General features: G+C 42.0%; 1 long non-coding RNA gene across 2 annotated transcripts; it reads left to right on the top strand.

Annotated features, from left to right (window-relative positions):
• The first annotated feature begins 6,514 nt into the window (after positions 1–6,514).
• Positions 6,515–11,494, top strand: LOC115192066 (uncharacterized). Of its 2 annotated transcripts, XR_003877870.1 has the most exons (8): positions 6,515–6,680; positions 7,152–7,184; positions 8,079–8,186; positions 8,393–8,791; positions 8,970–9,189; positions 9,411–9,623; positions 10,087–10,194; positions 10,295–11,494. It is a non-coding gene; the product is annotated as an uncharacterized LOC115192066 (long non-coding RNA). The 2 variants fall into 2 exon arrangements; XR_003877869.1 differs by having other exon boundaries at positions 10,087–11,494.
• The last annotated feature ends 4,115 nt before the right edge of the window (positions 11,495–15,609 follow it).

The raw sequence follows: 15,609 nt of genomic DNA, 5'->3' as shown, positions 1-15,609 counted from the left end.
AAAAATAGCGATATTTTGGAGATCATTTAATTTTCAAATACTGAAAGTGAGAGGTTGTAATCTGAATAAAGGGGAAAAGGCCCTTCTTGAACACGGGGTGACATTCTTACTAATCTGCTAGAGATACAGTTTGGATTTGAGTATAGATTTTGTATGATGTAAGCCTTTAGTGAGACGTCTAATGCTTTAATATTCAATCATTTCTGCCCTCCGAATTCATATTCATTAGATAAATAGGCCTGTTTAATTTTGTCTGGCTTGCCATTCCAAGGCCCTGAAAAGCATCCAATTATCTCTGGTCCCGTGCCGCCGCTGGGTCGCGGATGCAAAAGGTTCAGGAGGCCCTTAGCGCTTCATATCTGGTTTAAAGACTACTGCCATTCTGTTGGCATACCTTTTATAGATAACTTTGACACCTTCTGGAAACAGAAGATGCTCTACAGGCATGACGAAGTCCATCTAAATCATCTTGGCTCCTGGACTCTTTCCACACATTTCAAGGCTGCGTTGAGACAATGACTTATCAATGAACCAAGCCCTGCTCAGATAATCCCTACTATTGTGTCGCTGAGTTGTCATAGTGCTGCAGAAAATGTACATAGTCCCAGGAGCATTGGAAGTCATAATGTAAGTAACTTAATTTATGTCCCTATAAGTCCCTTGAATGCCTCTATTGATCCTATAGCAATTGCATGCAGTAAGCATGTGTCTATGAAGCAGAGTTATACTGTTAGCACTGAGGTGGGGTGCCCTAGTAGGAAGTTGGCTGTGTGCAGCTCACCCTTCACTATCAGCTCAAACATAAATATCACTGTCATGTCCCCTCTCTCCACTGGGATTATCTGCCTCAAACCCTATTACAGGGGCTGAGTCACTGGCTTACTGGTGCTCTTCCATGCCACCCCTAGAAGGGGTGCGTCACTGACATGATCTTCCTGTCCTGGTTGGCGCCCCCCCTTGAGTTGTGCCGTGGGGGAGATCTTCATGCGCTATACTCGGCCTTGTCTCAGGATGGTAAATTGGTGGTTGGAGATATCCCTCTAGTGGTGTGGGGGCTGTGCTTTGGCAAAGTGGGTGGGGTTATATCCTGCCTGTTTGGCCCTGTCTGGGGATATCGTCGGACGGGGCCACAGTGTCTCCCGACCCCTCCTGTCTCAGCCTCCAGTATTTATGCTGCAGTAGTTTATATCGGGGGGCTAGGGTCAGTCTGTTATATCTGGATTATTTCCCCTGTCTTATCCGGTGTCCTGCGTGAATTTAAGTATGCTCTCTCTAATTCTCTCGGAGGACCATGCCTCAGGACTACCTGGCCTGATGACTCCTTGCGGTCCCCAGTCCAATGTTTGATCAACACTGACAAGTACAAAACTGCTTTGTCAAAGTCAGAATTTCTTAATTCAAGCATCTTATCCTTTATCTCTTCACATATTAAGAACAGATAATGACCAAATGGAATTCACTGTTTTATTGTCAATCTTACACACAGCACAGCAATCATGTAGACAAAATACAGTACAGAACAAAGACAGTACACTTTTCATATCTGGGGAACACACTGAGTCATTTGAACTGTTGTACCATTCTATTACAGTGGGGGGGAAGTATTTGATCCCCTGCTCACTTTGTACGTTTGCCCACTGACAAAGAAAGGATCAGTCTATAATTTTAATGGTAGGTTTATTTGAACAGTGAGAGACAGAATAACAACAAAAATATGCAGAAAAACACATGTGAAAAATGTTATAAATTGATTTGCATTTTAATGAGGGAAATAAGTATTTGACCCCCTCTCAATCAGAAAGATTTCTGGCTCCCAGGTGTCTTTTATATAGGTAACGAACTGAGATTAGGAGCACACTCTTAAAGGGAGTGCTCCTAACCGCAGCTTGTTACCTGTAAAAAAAAACACCTGTCCACAGAAGCAATCAATCAATCAGATTCCAAACTCTCCACCATTGCCAACACCAAAGAGCTCTCCAAGGATGTCAGGGACAAGATTGTAGACCTACACAAGGCTGGAATGGGCTACAAGACCATCGCCAAGCAGCTTGGTGAGAAGGTGACAACATTTTGTGCGATTATTCGCAAATGGAAGAAACACAAAAGAATTGTAAATATCCCTCGGCCTGGGGCTCCATGCAAGATCTCACCTCGTGGAGTTGCAATGATCATGAGAACGGTGAGGAATCAGCCCAGAACTACACAGGAGGATCTTGTCAATGATCTCAAGGCAGCTGGGACCATAGTCACCAAGAAAACAATTGGTAACACACTACGCCGTGAAGGACCGAAATCCTGCAGCGCCCGCAAGGTCCCCCTGCTCAAGAATACATATACATGCCCGTCTGAAGTTTGCCAATGAGCATCTGAATGATTCAGAGGACAACTGGGTGGAAGTGTTGTGGTCAGATGAGACCAAAATGGAGCTCTTTGGCATCAACTCAACTGGCCGTGTTTGGAGGAGGAGGAATGCTGCCTATGACCCCAAGAACACCATCTCCACCGTCAAACATGGAGGTGGAAACATTATGCTTTGGGGGTGTTTTCTGCTAAGGGGACAGGACAACTTCACCACATCAAAGGGACGATGGATGGGGCCATGTACCGTCAAATCTTGGGTGAGAACCTCCTTCCCTCAGCCAGGGCATTGAAAATGGGTCGTGGATGGGTATTCCAGCATGACAATGACCCAAAACACACAGCCAAGGCAACAAAGGAGTGGCTCAAGAAGAAGGACATTAAGGTCCTGGAGTGGCCTAGCCAGTCTCCAGACCTTAATCCCATAGAAAATCTGTGGCGGGAGCTGAAGGTTCAAGTTGCCAAACGTCAGCCTCGAAACCTTAATGACTTGGAGAAGATCTGCAAAGAGGAGTGGGTCAAAATCTCTCCTGAGATGTGTGCAAACCTGGTGGCCAACTACAAGAAACGTCTGACCTCTGATTGCCAAAAAGGTTTTTGCCACCAAGTACTAAGTCATGTTTTGCAGAGGGGGTCAAATACTTATTTCCCTCATTAAAATGCAAATCATTTTATAACATTTTTGACATGCGTTTTTCTGGATATTTTTGTTGTTATTCTGCCTCTCACTGTTCAAATAAACCTACTATTAAAATTATAGACTGATCATTTCTTTGTCAGTGGGAAAACGTACAAAATCAGCAGGGATCAAATACTTTTTTCCCCCCCACTGTACATCCCCAAGATGGCATTTGACTTGTACATAAGTTTGGCTCTTGTTGCTAATTGTGTAATGAGAGGTAAAATCAACCAGCTTTTCAGCATCCACTAACTCAGTGGCCTGTGCAAGGTGTGGGACATAACTTGATAAGCCATGACGTTATCTATCAAAGTGTATAGTTTGAAATGGTTGATATTCCAAACAATAAAGCCTAGAATCAACAAGAAATATGTTTTTGACCAGTCCAAATTCTGGCATATTACCATCAGTACTTTGGCAAAGATCATGGACTTCTGAGTTATGTATTTATTAGAATTTATTACAAGCCATTTGACTGATACATGGTTTACTTCATTGAAACCTAGGAAGTCCCTCAATTTTCCACGTAAATATTGTAGATCTTTAACCTCTGATACAGGTCCCATCTCCCCTTCATTTGAAATTAATTGGGTGCATTGAACTGTCAACATTTTGGCAGCTTTCATATATTTGGTTCTGATTGATCAAAGACTTGCAATTTTTTTTCTTCAATTGAGCTTGGAAGCCCATTGTTTCTTTAAACAATGTTTAGACTCAAACCGCATACACCTATGTCTAACCATTGGCCCCAATGACTATCTGTGATGGCAAATGTATCATATAATGCTGTTTAGGTGTAACATTGCGGTCTGGAAAAAGCTCCTTCCAGCTTCAACTGATTTTCAATGAGTAACTTCAACCTAGACACAGTCACAATGGAAAGAACAGGTGCAAATACCATCTGTACAATCTCTGTTAGCTCAATTATCAGTTGTATATATGCATTGACTTCCAAACTCTCCAAAACAAATGGCAATATCCTTAGCAGGACAAGCATTTGCCTAGATGACAGTTTTAGTTTACCATCGCTTGACGTTAATGTACTAACAGAAATTGGGGATGGCCGATCTTTAACATCTAGAGGGGAATAAGGGAAACCAAGAATAGCAAAATTCACTGAGTCCAGATCAATCTGTCCTGACACGACAAGATGATTCAAAACACATTTGATTTCCAATGGGGCTATGCCCTCCAGAATTACATGCATAATGTCTTGCGGAGTTTGTTGTATAATATCAAAGGCTGGGAATTCAACTAACTTGCTCCTTCTATTGATCTCATATGTTGTTCTCAGGCTGGTGCAAAGCAAGTCCGTCTGTGCCTTTTCTATTTCGTCACACTGTCTGACATGCTTCTCCAATGTCCTTTTTAGTATATGCATCCTCATTGAAGTGTGACTGCATGTCCTCAAAAGAACAGTGTCTGCACTTACTGTAGGCAAAGCCCACACCCTCTTTGAACCCTGCTAGTTCATGTTGTGCCAGGGTGTCTCCACAGAGAGAGACCATGGCACCACATATCGTTCTCTCCGTTAATAGTTAGCATTTTAACACCACTGTACAATGCATCCATGTCTTCCTTGATTCTATTAAATATTATATCTACACCAGATTGAAGGAGGTCTGCTGATCTAGCCATGGCAAGTAAGCCTGATAGCAGCCAGTTTAGACCTGCATTTATATTTCCTAGAGTGTAGTACACCATTAACTTGTTTTTGATGCAAAGGATCCTAGTGGATTACAAAATTCTATTTCATCCGTGTACAGAACCATCTGCAATGGCTTTGATTTCTCTGAAAATAAGGGATGTGATTTTAGAAGAGCACCATCAACAATGTCATGAAAAAAACTTTCCCTGCACATCTGGGGTCCCTTTTCAACCATAGACAAAATCCTGTGTGTAATAATAACTGTTCTAGACTTTTGACTAATGGTACATAATTTTTTACAATTATCTTTGAAAATGTCTTTTGATCCTCCACATTTCATCCTGCATATGGTTCGAGCAATTGGAACTTCCTCTGCGTCCAAACAGCTAAACTGCTTCTTAATAACACCGTCCTGTCTAAATGTTGTTGAAACGCCAGCAAAAGGGTCAATGAAATTGTCAAATATATGAATGCTTCTTTAGCACTGCCTCCATCTGCTTCCTGAGGTTATCCAATAGTGATGATTGATACTGCTGTACCCCAGCAACAATGTCATTCACGCCTTTCTGAAAATGTGAGGGAGAGAGAGGTGGGGAAGTCATCAATCATGGAGGTTGGAACACACCATCATGTATACCTATGATATTCAGATTTGCTTATGACATTCATTAACATAAGGGATCAACAATAGTAAGGTGGACAACCTAGCACTGAGAATGAACTCAACCATCACTGAACCACTACAAAATGCTCTGCATAATGTAACAAACTAAATGCTGTGCTCTGTTCAGAAAAAGCATCTTACCTGTGAGAAACGATGCTTGGCTCTGGCATTTATCACAAAAGCATCGGCATGTGTTGTCAGAGCCTAAAAAGAAAAATTGACATTGAATGTAGTATCCTGACATGTGCAGGCTGGACATTATTAGTTCATGACAAGTATAATGTTTGTGACAGGAGAAGTGGTTGCAAAGACTGACTATGAATGCTATTAGTAAATCTAAGTACTTAAAAAAAAGGTCAATTTCAGTAGATTGCTACCAACCGAGTAACTTACTAGTTGCACTGTGACAGCTCCATGTTGGTCAGTGCCCCCTTTGCCCTTCATCTGAGTCAGATGTATGGAGTTGCTTATCAGTGATGCTGGAGTTAGCTAGAAGCTGATCGGGTTGAATATTGTCCTGTGTACCACATCAAAGAAACAGATTATTATTTGAAATTGTATCTAGTTTCACCAATAGAGCTATTTAAGTTTTTTGTTCCTATTTATCATTGATTATTTTCACATTAACCCAGCTTTAGCCATAAGTCATTATAGCTAAAGTGATCGAATAGCCTATGGACAGTATGACTTTGGTCCGTGTATCGTCCGTTCTTTAAAAAAAAAAAATTAAATCCAGAGAACAAAAAAATAAATAATGCTAACTAGCTACTTGTTCGGGTGGTACTTGGCTTTCCTCCGATGGCTGTTCATCTGGTCGGGTGCAATCAAGCAGGTGTTGAAGGTGGTTTCTCTTTACATGATGATAGAAGGAATTGTACACTCTATATTCCTCAGTGCATCCGTCAATACCACAGAGCAACCAGAAATCAGGGCTGCGACTGTGCAACCTATTGATATGGCTCAATAACAGTTTCAATTAAAAAGTTATAAAAACGCTGCAGATAACGCACCGCCAAAGCATCTTGAACGTTACTAAAAACAAACGCAAGTAAAACATTCCCACTGCTTTCGATGAAAAGGGCGGAAAGAACCGAAAATTATGTTCACAGGTATTTATAATACCACCAGTAACTTGATTGGAGTAGAGTACAACAGCCCTGAAACTTTTAACTATACATGTATCACTCCGGTTTACAGGTGTTCTATGTACCGTTAATTACGTTAACGATCATAATCTATCTTAAATTGTAACAAACTTCGCACCGCAAAGATAAACATATTTCCACAAATAACATTCGAGTTAAATTATGAATGGTCGTCAGGAGAGGACGGTAACGTGTAGACCTACACAAAGTAGCAGTAGCAATCTAGTGTGTAGGAAAATGTATATGTGGTGATTGGCAACAGTCCAATCCCAGACCAGTTGGGGAACTGTGTCCCAGTCCAGTTCGAACTATGTGTGTTGGCGGAGCCAAATCAATTATTAAATGAATAAACAAATCATAATCTGTTGTCGCTTATTACTGTTAAGTAATAAATTGTGCTTGTAGAAATGTTGTATTAAAGCAATATCACACTCGACGTCTTGCTGCTATACTGAATATTATTATCTGCGGCCTCGTACATACGACCGAATCACAGCCGTGCTGATATTCAGCACTCCCTCTCGTGTGATATTGCTTAACGGACGTAAGTTCATCACATTATCTAGCTACATAAGGGAGGCCTATATAAAACGGTCCAAATATTTGAGTCATCTAACAACGCCATGAATGAAGATGGAATGGATGACACATATCCAGGCATGGATCATATAGCAATCGCAGTATTAAAAGGTAATGTTCAGTTGTTTATACGTCTACCTTTCTCCTTAGCAAGCTAACATTAGCTAACGTTCATTTGAATTGGAAAGTTGGCCAACAAAGTTAGCATGCTGATTTTAACTAGGTAACGTTGACTGTTAACAGTTGATAACTGCACGAACGTTGAAAAAACTTGAACTTTGGTTAGATTGAGAGTGCTTTATTGCCAGAAATAGTGTTAATGAGGTGTAAATGTGCCCTAATGACCGACACCTTCGATTATTTAGCTTCGCAGTATTTGGCGCCCCTTCTATTGACAATAGAAAATAAATAGAAAGGGCGCCAAAGACGGCGAAGCTAAATTCTCGATGGTGTCAGTCATTGTCTACAATCTTAGCTAGGCAAGCAAAGATGAACTACCTAAGATTTTCAATATGGGAGACAATTTAGCGTTAACGTTAGTTTCATTCGCTTGCCCTATCTTTTGGTTTAAAGTAATTGACGTCAATGTTAAGGATATACTGGTAGTGTAATTTTGTTAGCTCTTGGTAAATCATTCCTGCATTAACTGGAAAGGGAAGACAGTATGCTAATGTCTCATAACCTATATCAACCTGACACTTTGCGTCTATAAACTATGATTTAGTTGCTAATTACTTAACTATTTACCATGTGGTTGTCTTGTTTTGTACGCTTTGTACAAATAATAAAACGCAGAACTACAGAATGTTTCTTAACATAACTCTTTATTAACTAGCTACAACTGCATGTTCGCCTATCTCCAATCACGATCAACTGGCCATGACCTAACCGTCTGGGTGGTCTTAACCAATCACCGCACAGTAGGATACGGCGGTAAAATGCATCCAATTATAATTCGGTATGTATTCACATATGAATATTACAGTGGTTAAATGTGTTTTTCAGCTGCTAAAATAAGCAGACATGCTGCAGGATTTACGTGATCTCTTTCTCGGGCCAGAGCACTTCTTCAGAAGGAGAACCATTTGGAGATTTACTCATGGTGAAAATGAGGTAATGTTAGATTTTGACATTTGGGAGACATTTAATCTAACCATGCAGACAGTGTTTCCTGTTATCAAAGTAGCATTTTCTGCCCATCATTACAGTACATGTATCTAAAGATGTAGTTGTTTTGGTGTTTGTTGTTAGGTTGTTGTCACAGTGTGGTGTTCTTTTTTATTTATAATTACCATTGATTAAATGTATGTCTTGTACAGGGTCAAGAATCAGACATGTGTAGACCAGGCACCTCCTCTGGGACCTGTGATTTCAGCCCCTCCACTCTCCACCCTCCTGTCCCCTCCATCCCCCCACCCCTCTCCAAACCCAAGAGACCAACATGGTGCCACCAGAACCGTACCGCTTGTCAGCCCACAGTATGTCTTATACACAGAGTTGGAGCAATCAAGAAGCACCTTTTTTGAAAAACAGCATGCTGGACAAGGAGACTAATATCCTTTACAAAGACCTTCGCTGTCGATTTAATCAGGAATACAGTAAAAAGCATGATTTCCATTAAGAGAGCAGCAGGGGATGACTTCCAGTATCCATGTAGCCGTGAACTCACTGTAATGGCGAAGCTGCGGGACAGATCTACAACCAGTGGAGCTGAGTGGGTAAGTCACTACTCAGGTATTCAACACGTTTCCAAACGCAGCACTGTTGGAACCTGGCAGCCAAAGTGCAAACATCTGACACTCAAAATAGGGATGTGCTTCATCCAGATCAATCAGGGCAACATGTGGATTCGATTTTGTTTAATGTGATTTATAACACAAACAATTTGTTTGTTAGGAATCTGTGAAGAAGCAGCTTTTGAAAAGGATTCAGAATGTGACAACCCCCAAAAAGAAGCAGGGAGCGACCCCTTCAAGAAAGAGGCCACGAAGCCTTAGATTTCAGAGCAGCCAGGAGATGTCCACTGATGAGACTGATGAATCCACCTCCTCAACCCTGATCTTGGAGAGATCCCCACAATCTAGATGCAGCACCCCAGAGGTTGAACAGTTGGGTGGTAAGTACACAAATTGAAATAGTGGATAGTGTTTCTGTATAAATGCAACTTCTACTACTCTAAATGAGGGACTAGAAACAAAGTGACTGTTTAGTCTTCAGTGTTTTCTGTGGAATGAGAGGTTTTGGGGGGGGGGTAGTACCAGCGGAATCACTGGTCTTAATTTCAGTCTACATTTTTAAATGTTAATTGGTTGGGTTTGTTATGTTTTCTGGCATCAGAAACTACTGAGAGCCTACAGAACCAGGCGAGACATTATAAAACTACAGGAGATGTACAAATCCAAGGCCAGACCCAACCAGAAGGATGTTTCTCAGCTCCTGGACCTTGAATTCCAAGCAAGACGGGCCTTCATCGACTCTGATGCTACTAAGGAGCAGGACAGGCCTATCAAGATACTTCAAGTGTATCCCTGCTTCAGAGAACTGGATCATGTAAGCAAATGTATTAATTTTACGTAGGCCTATGCTTCTTTAGCCTGGTTAACACCAGACCGAATCTCAAATGAGATATGGTGTGGGAACTGAGCAACGTGAGAAGCCATAGCAGGGACGGGGGTAAACTACTTCGTGCAAATGTAAAACAGTGAGCTCGCTAGAATTCGGTCTGGTAGTAACCAGGCTAATGCTTCCTATGCCTTCAGCTAGATAGATAGACAGACAGTCTTAGTCTCAGGTTATGGATGAACTCCGGCGGATCCTCGATCGAGGTTACCTGAACTGAACTTTTACAACAAGGCACAGTTTTATGGAGTGTTCAAAAAGGTCATGAAGCCACCGCTGCTGGACAAAGGTAATTACTGGCTCTGTTGACAATGGAGAATTCCATGAACAGATTAATTTTTGTTTAAATAACTGGCTGCAGTAAATCAAATGAAACTATTTTTGTTTTTAACAGTGAAGCACTCAATCGCCATGATGAAGGCTTTACCAGATATGTTCCCACCACCTGTGGCTCCACCAAAGAAGTTAGGACATGCAAGTGAGGCTATGCTTCACATCCTTGGTAAGAAATGTGTGCATGTATTAGAATTTTCATTACTTAACATACAAAGAGTGTGAATTGTCTTTGTGGTCATTTGTTTTTCTCTTTGTGTTTGTGTCAGTCTGCAGAAGACCCCAACACCTTTCTTCAGGTGAGACCACTCTTCAGCCCTGTCATGATTGTCTGTGAAACCAACTGCGTACTGGAACCATGCCTGTGGTGACCTTCCCAAAAGAGGACATCTGCCAGCGTGACGAATCTCATGGCGTGTTATTACACCTTTCACCTCACATATCCCAAGTGCATTGCGACACTCTTCTCTGTGCTGCAGACAGAAGTCCTCTCGGACGCCATCCATGACCGGGACATGACTTCTTCATATAAAAAGGCTATGGCAGAGTGGAAAAGGTTCATTACTGACTAGGGTTGCACAATACAATTATTTTATTTCCAGTCCCAATAACAGAACTGTGTGTATTGGCCCATCCGAGAACCGATTTGATAGCCTTTAATAAATAGGCAGGGCGTTTGTTGCTTATTATAATAAGGTTTGTTATCTTCACATTGGTCTTACATTTTCACCTTGACCACCAATGGCCTTTTGTTGTTTTTGCATCCTTTGTTCTGCCCATATCAGCCTCTGGATATACTGAGTCCTCAATAATGAAGTGAAAAGAAATTAGATTCTTTCTTTAAGCAAGCCAATCTCATTTCTAGTAGTAGTACATTTATCTTAGTCAGGATTACTTATTTTAAGCACAATATACTATTTTTCTGTAAATTCCTGGGCATATTGCCTTATATCAAGACGATTGCAATAGCATTGGATTCTAAATTTAAGCACATTTTCCTACATATTGAGAAAATGATTCTTAAATCTTTTCTTTGTATCCAGACAAATGTGCTTGTTTTTAGTGTAGCTGTACTGGTTTTAAGATATATTTACTAAACATATAGCCTTATTTCAAGATGATGGCACTAGCATTTGCTACATTTAAGCACATTTTCCTACATATTGAGAAAATTATTCTTAAATCTTTTCTTTGTATCCAGATAAATTACTTGTTTTTAGTCTGAACGCACTAGGTTTAAGATATCTGTGCATTCTTTGAGACTAGATATTTTTACTTGTTTAAAAACATTTGGCAAGTAAAGTTTTCCTGTTCTGTTGGCAGATAATTTTGCTTATTTTAAGTAATATTTCCCTCATTTTATTGCTTTTTTTCTTGTTTTTGAGAGCTGACTTTTTGCAGTGTATTATTTGACCCTGCTGGTCATCTATGAACATTTGAACATCATGGCCATGTTCTGTTATAGTCTCCACCCGGCACAGCCAGAAGAGGACTGGCCACCCCTCATAGCCTGGTTCCTCTCTAGGTTTCTTCCTAGGTTCTGGCCATTCTAGGGAGTTTTTCCTAGCCACCGGGCTTCTGCATTGCTTGCTGTTTGGGGTTTTAGGCTGGGTTTCAGTACAGCACTTTGTGACATCAGCTGATGTAAGAAGGGCTTTATAAATACATTTGATTGATGTCTACTGATAAACTGCTTAGTAAAACAATCAAGCATCCCAGAAAAGTGCAAAAAAGTTGCCCACATTAACATGTGTTGCCTAAGAATCAAGGTTCATGAAGTCGTTAATAACCAATGACATCCAATGACATTCATATACTGACTATCTCTGAAACTGACTTAGATAATACCTTTGATGATATAGCGGTAGCAATACATGGTTATAACATCTACAGCAATGCTAACGGGATTGGTGTTGCAGTCTATATTCAGAACAACATTCCAGTAAAGCACAGAGAGGATCTCATGCCAAATACTGTTGAAGTATTTGTATCTGTTAAATCCCTGTGGATTGATGAGGAATTTAACATTTTTATGGTTGAGAGGGATGGGGCAAAAGGAATGGAAAATAAGTCTGGCTGCATAACCAATTGGAAAACCTACTGCAAATTGAGAAATAATGTGGCTAAACAGAACAAAAAGAAGAAACTATACTATGAAACAAAAATAAATGATATCAAGAATTATAGTAAAAAGCTTTGGAGCACCTTAAATTACATTTTAGGCAAAAAAGCAAACTCCGCTCCTATCAGGTGTCAAGGTAAGACGCAAGTGCAGACTGTGTGAAGTAACAATGTTAATTGTAACAGGGGCAGGCAAACGACAGGTAAAGGCAGGCAGGGGTCGATAATCCAGAGTAGGAGCAAATGTACAGGACGGCAGGCAGGCTCAGGGACAGGCAGAGTTCAGTAATACAGAGGTGGAGCAAAGGTGCAGGCTCAGGGACAGGCAGAGTGGTCAGGCGGGCAGGTACAGGGGCAGGACAGGCAAGGGTCAAAAACCAGGAGGATGAGAAAAAGGCTGGGAGAAGACAGGACAAACGGTGGTAAATTTAACAAACAAGACGAACTGGCACAGACAGACAGAAAACACAGGTATAAATACCCAGAGGATAAGTGGGGAAGATGGGTGACACCTGGAGGGGGTGGAGACAAGCACAAGGACAGCTGAAACAGATCAGGGCGTGACAGCTCCAAGCGAACCTCCTCCCAGCTGCCCACTGCACTGAGGCTAGGAAACACTGTCACCACCGATAAATCCACTATAATTGAGAATTTCAATAAGAATTTTTCTACGGCAGGTCATGCTTTCCACCTGGCTACCCCTACCCCAATCAACAGACCTCCACCCCCCCACAGCAACTCGCCCAAGCCTCCCCCATTTCTCCTTCACCCAAATCCAGATAGCTGATGTTCTGAAAGAGCTGCAAAATCTGGACCCCTACAAATCAGCCGGGCTAGGCAATCTGGACCCTCTCTTTCTAAAATGATCTGCCGATATTGTTGCAACCCCTGTTCAACCTCTCTTTTGTATTGTCTGAGATTCCCATACATTTACATTTAAGTCATTTAGCAGACGCTCTTATCCAGAGCGACTTACAAATTGGTGCATTCACCTTATGATATCCAGTGGAACAACCACTTTACAATAGTGCATCTAAATCTTTTAGGGGAGGGGGGATTAGAAGGATTACTTTATCCTATCCTAGGTATTCCTTAAAGAGGTGGAGTTTCAGGTGTCTCCGGAAGGTGGTGATTGACTCTGCTGTCCTGGCGTCGTGAGGGAGCTTGTTCCACCATTGGGGTGCCAGCGCAGCGAAAAGTTTTGACTGGGCTGAGCGGGAACTGTGCTTCCGCAGAGGTAGGGAGGCGAGCAGGCCAGAGGTGGATGAACGCAGTGCCCTTCTTTGGGTGTAGGGCCTGATCAGAGCCTGAAGGTACGGAGGTGCCGTTCCCCTCACAGCTCCGTAGGCAAGCACCATGGTCTTGTAGCAGATGCGAGCTTCAACTGGAAGCCAGTGGAGTGTGCGGAGGAGCGGGGTGACGTGATAGAACTTGGGAAGGTTGAACACCAGACGGGCTGCGGCGTTCTGGATGAGTTGTAGGGGTTTAATGGCACAGGCAGGGAGCCCCGCCAGCAGCGAGTTGCAGTAATCCAGACGGGAGATGACAAGTGCCTGGATTAGGACCTGCGCCGCTTCCTGTGTGAGGCAGGGTCGTACTCTGCGAATGTTGTAGAGCATGAACCTACGGGATTGGGTCACCGCCTTGATGTTAGCGGTGTCCAGGGTCACGACAAGGCTCTTAGCACTCTGGGAGGAGGACACAATGGAGTTGTCAACCGTGATGGCGAGATCATGGAACGGGCAGTCCTTCCCTGGGAGGAAGAGCAGCTCCGTCTTGCCGAGGTTCAGCTTGAGGTGGTGATCTGTCATCCACACTGATATGTCTGCCAGACATGCAGAGATGCGATTCGCCACCTGGTTATCAGAAGGGGGAAAGGAGAAGATTAATTGTGTGTCGTCTGCGTAGCTATGATAGGAGAGACCATGTGAGGATATGACAGAGCCAAGTGACTTGGTGTATAGCGAGAATAGGAGAGGGCCTAGAACTGAGCCCTGGGGGACACCAGTGGTGAGAGCACGTGGTGCGGAGACGGATTCTCGCCATGCCACCTGGTAGGAGCGACCTGTCAGGTAGGACGCAATCCAAGAGTGAGCCGCGCCGGAGATGCCCAACTCGGAGAGGGTGGAGAGGAGGATCTGATGGTTCACAGTATCAAAGGCAGCAGATGGGTCTAGAAGGATGAGAGCAGAGGAGAGAGAGTTAGCTTTAGCAGTGCGGAGAGCCTCCGTGACACAGAGAAGAGCAGTCTCAGTTGAATGACCAGTCTTGAGTTGCATACTTATGAACACGTCTCCATACGAGTTGCATACCTAGGGCTCGATTCAATCCGAATCGCCGAAGTTCAGAGTTATAGCGCAGTTGAAATGTGAAGCTAATTTCGGATTTAGCACAGAGCTGCAGTGTTTACAGTGAATGCAGTCTCCGCTAATGTGGGAACATTACCTTTGCATTTCTATCGTACTGTAGCGAAGATCTTCAGTGCTACGGATTGAATCGAGCCCCTAGTTGCAGAGCAGGGTGACATTTTAAAAGTATTTGGCAGTTGTTATGATCGTTTCTTATGTTAATTGTTATGTTGTTTTACCTATTTGCACTGCTGCCTACACCATTCCCCCTTGTGGGATAAATATGGTATTTTTAAGTTTAGTTACTGTTACAGTAACACCTTTACAGTGCAGTACATTATTGGCAGTGGTGTGAAGTAAAAATACTTTAAAGTATCTGTACTTTAATTTATTTACATTTTTTGACTACTTTTACATCACTACATCCCTAATGAAAGTAATGTACTTTTTGCTCAATACGTTTTCCCTGACACACACAAGTACTCGTTACATTTTGAATGCTTAGCAGGACTGGAAAATGGTCTAATGCATGCACTCTTCAAGAGAACATCCCTGGTCATCTCTATTGCCTCTGATCTGGCGGACTCACTAATCACAAATGCTTCATTTGTTAATTATGTCCGAGGGTTGGAGTCCCCTGGCTATCCGTAAAATAAATAAAATGGTGCTGTCTGGTTTGCTTAAAACAAGGGATTTGAAATGATTTATATGTTTACTTTTGATACTTAAGTATATTTAAAACAAAATTCTTTTAGACTTTTACTCAGTAGTATTTTACTGGGTGACTTTTACTTGAGTTATTTTCTATTACAGTATCTTCACTTTATGACATTTGGGTACTTTTTCCACCGCTGATTATTGGGGAAAACAGTTGTTCTTACTGAAGCAAGCACATTAATTATCAGTCGATATAATGCATTCAGGGAAAATCGTGAAAAATAATTGTCAAATTCTTTGGGCATATGTGTTTTGTAAAGTAATTTAATGCATTGGCCTTTGCCAAATTGGGGAAATTAAAATACATCAGAAATGGAGAAAGAAACAAACTCATTCCACATTTGACACATACATCTTGATCCTCTGCGTTTTCTAAATAATATAGCCATTGCTTTCAA

This window comes from Salmo trutta, chromosome 4 (assembly GCF_901001165.1).
Source record: "Salmo trutta chromosome 4, fSalTru1.1, whole genome shotgun sequence".
Classification (NCBI taxonomy): Eukaryota; Metazoa; Chordata; class Actinopteri; order Salmoniformes; family Salmonidae; genus Salmo; species Salmo trutta.
The sequence above is the reverse complement of the archived record's forward strand: the minus strand, read 5'-3'. Positions and strand labels throughout refer to the sequence as shown.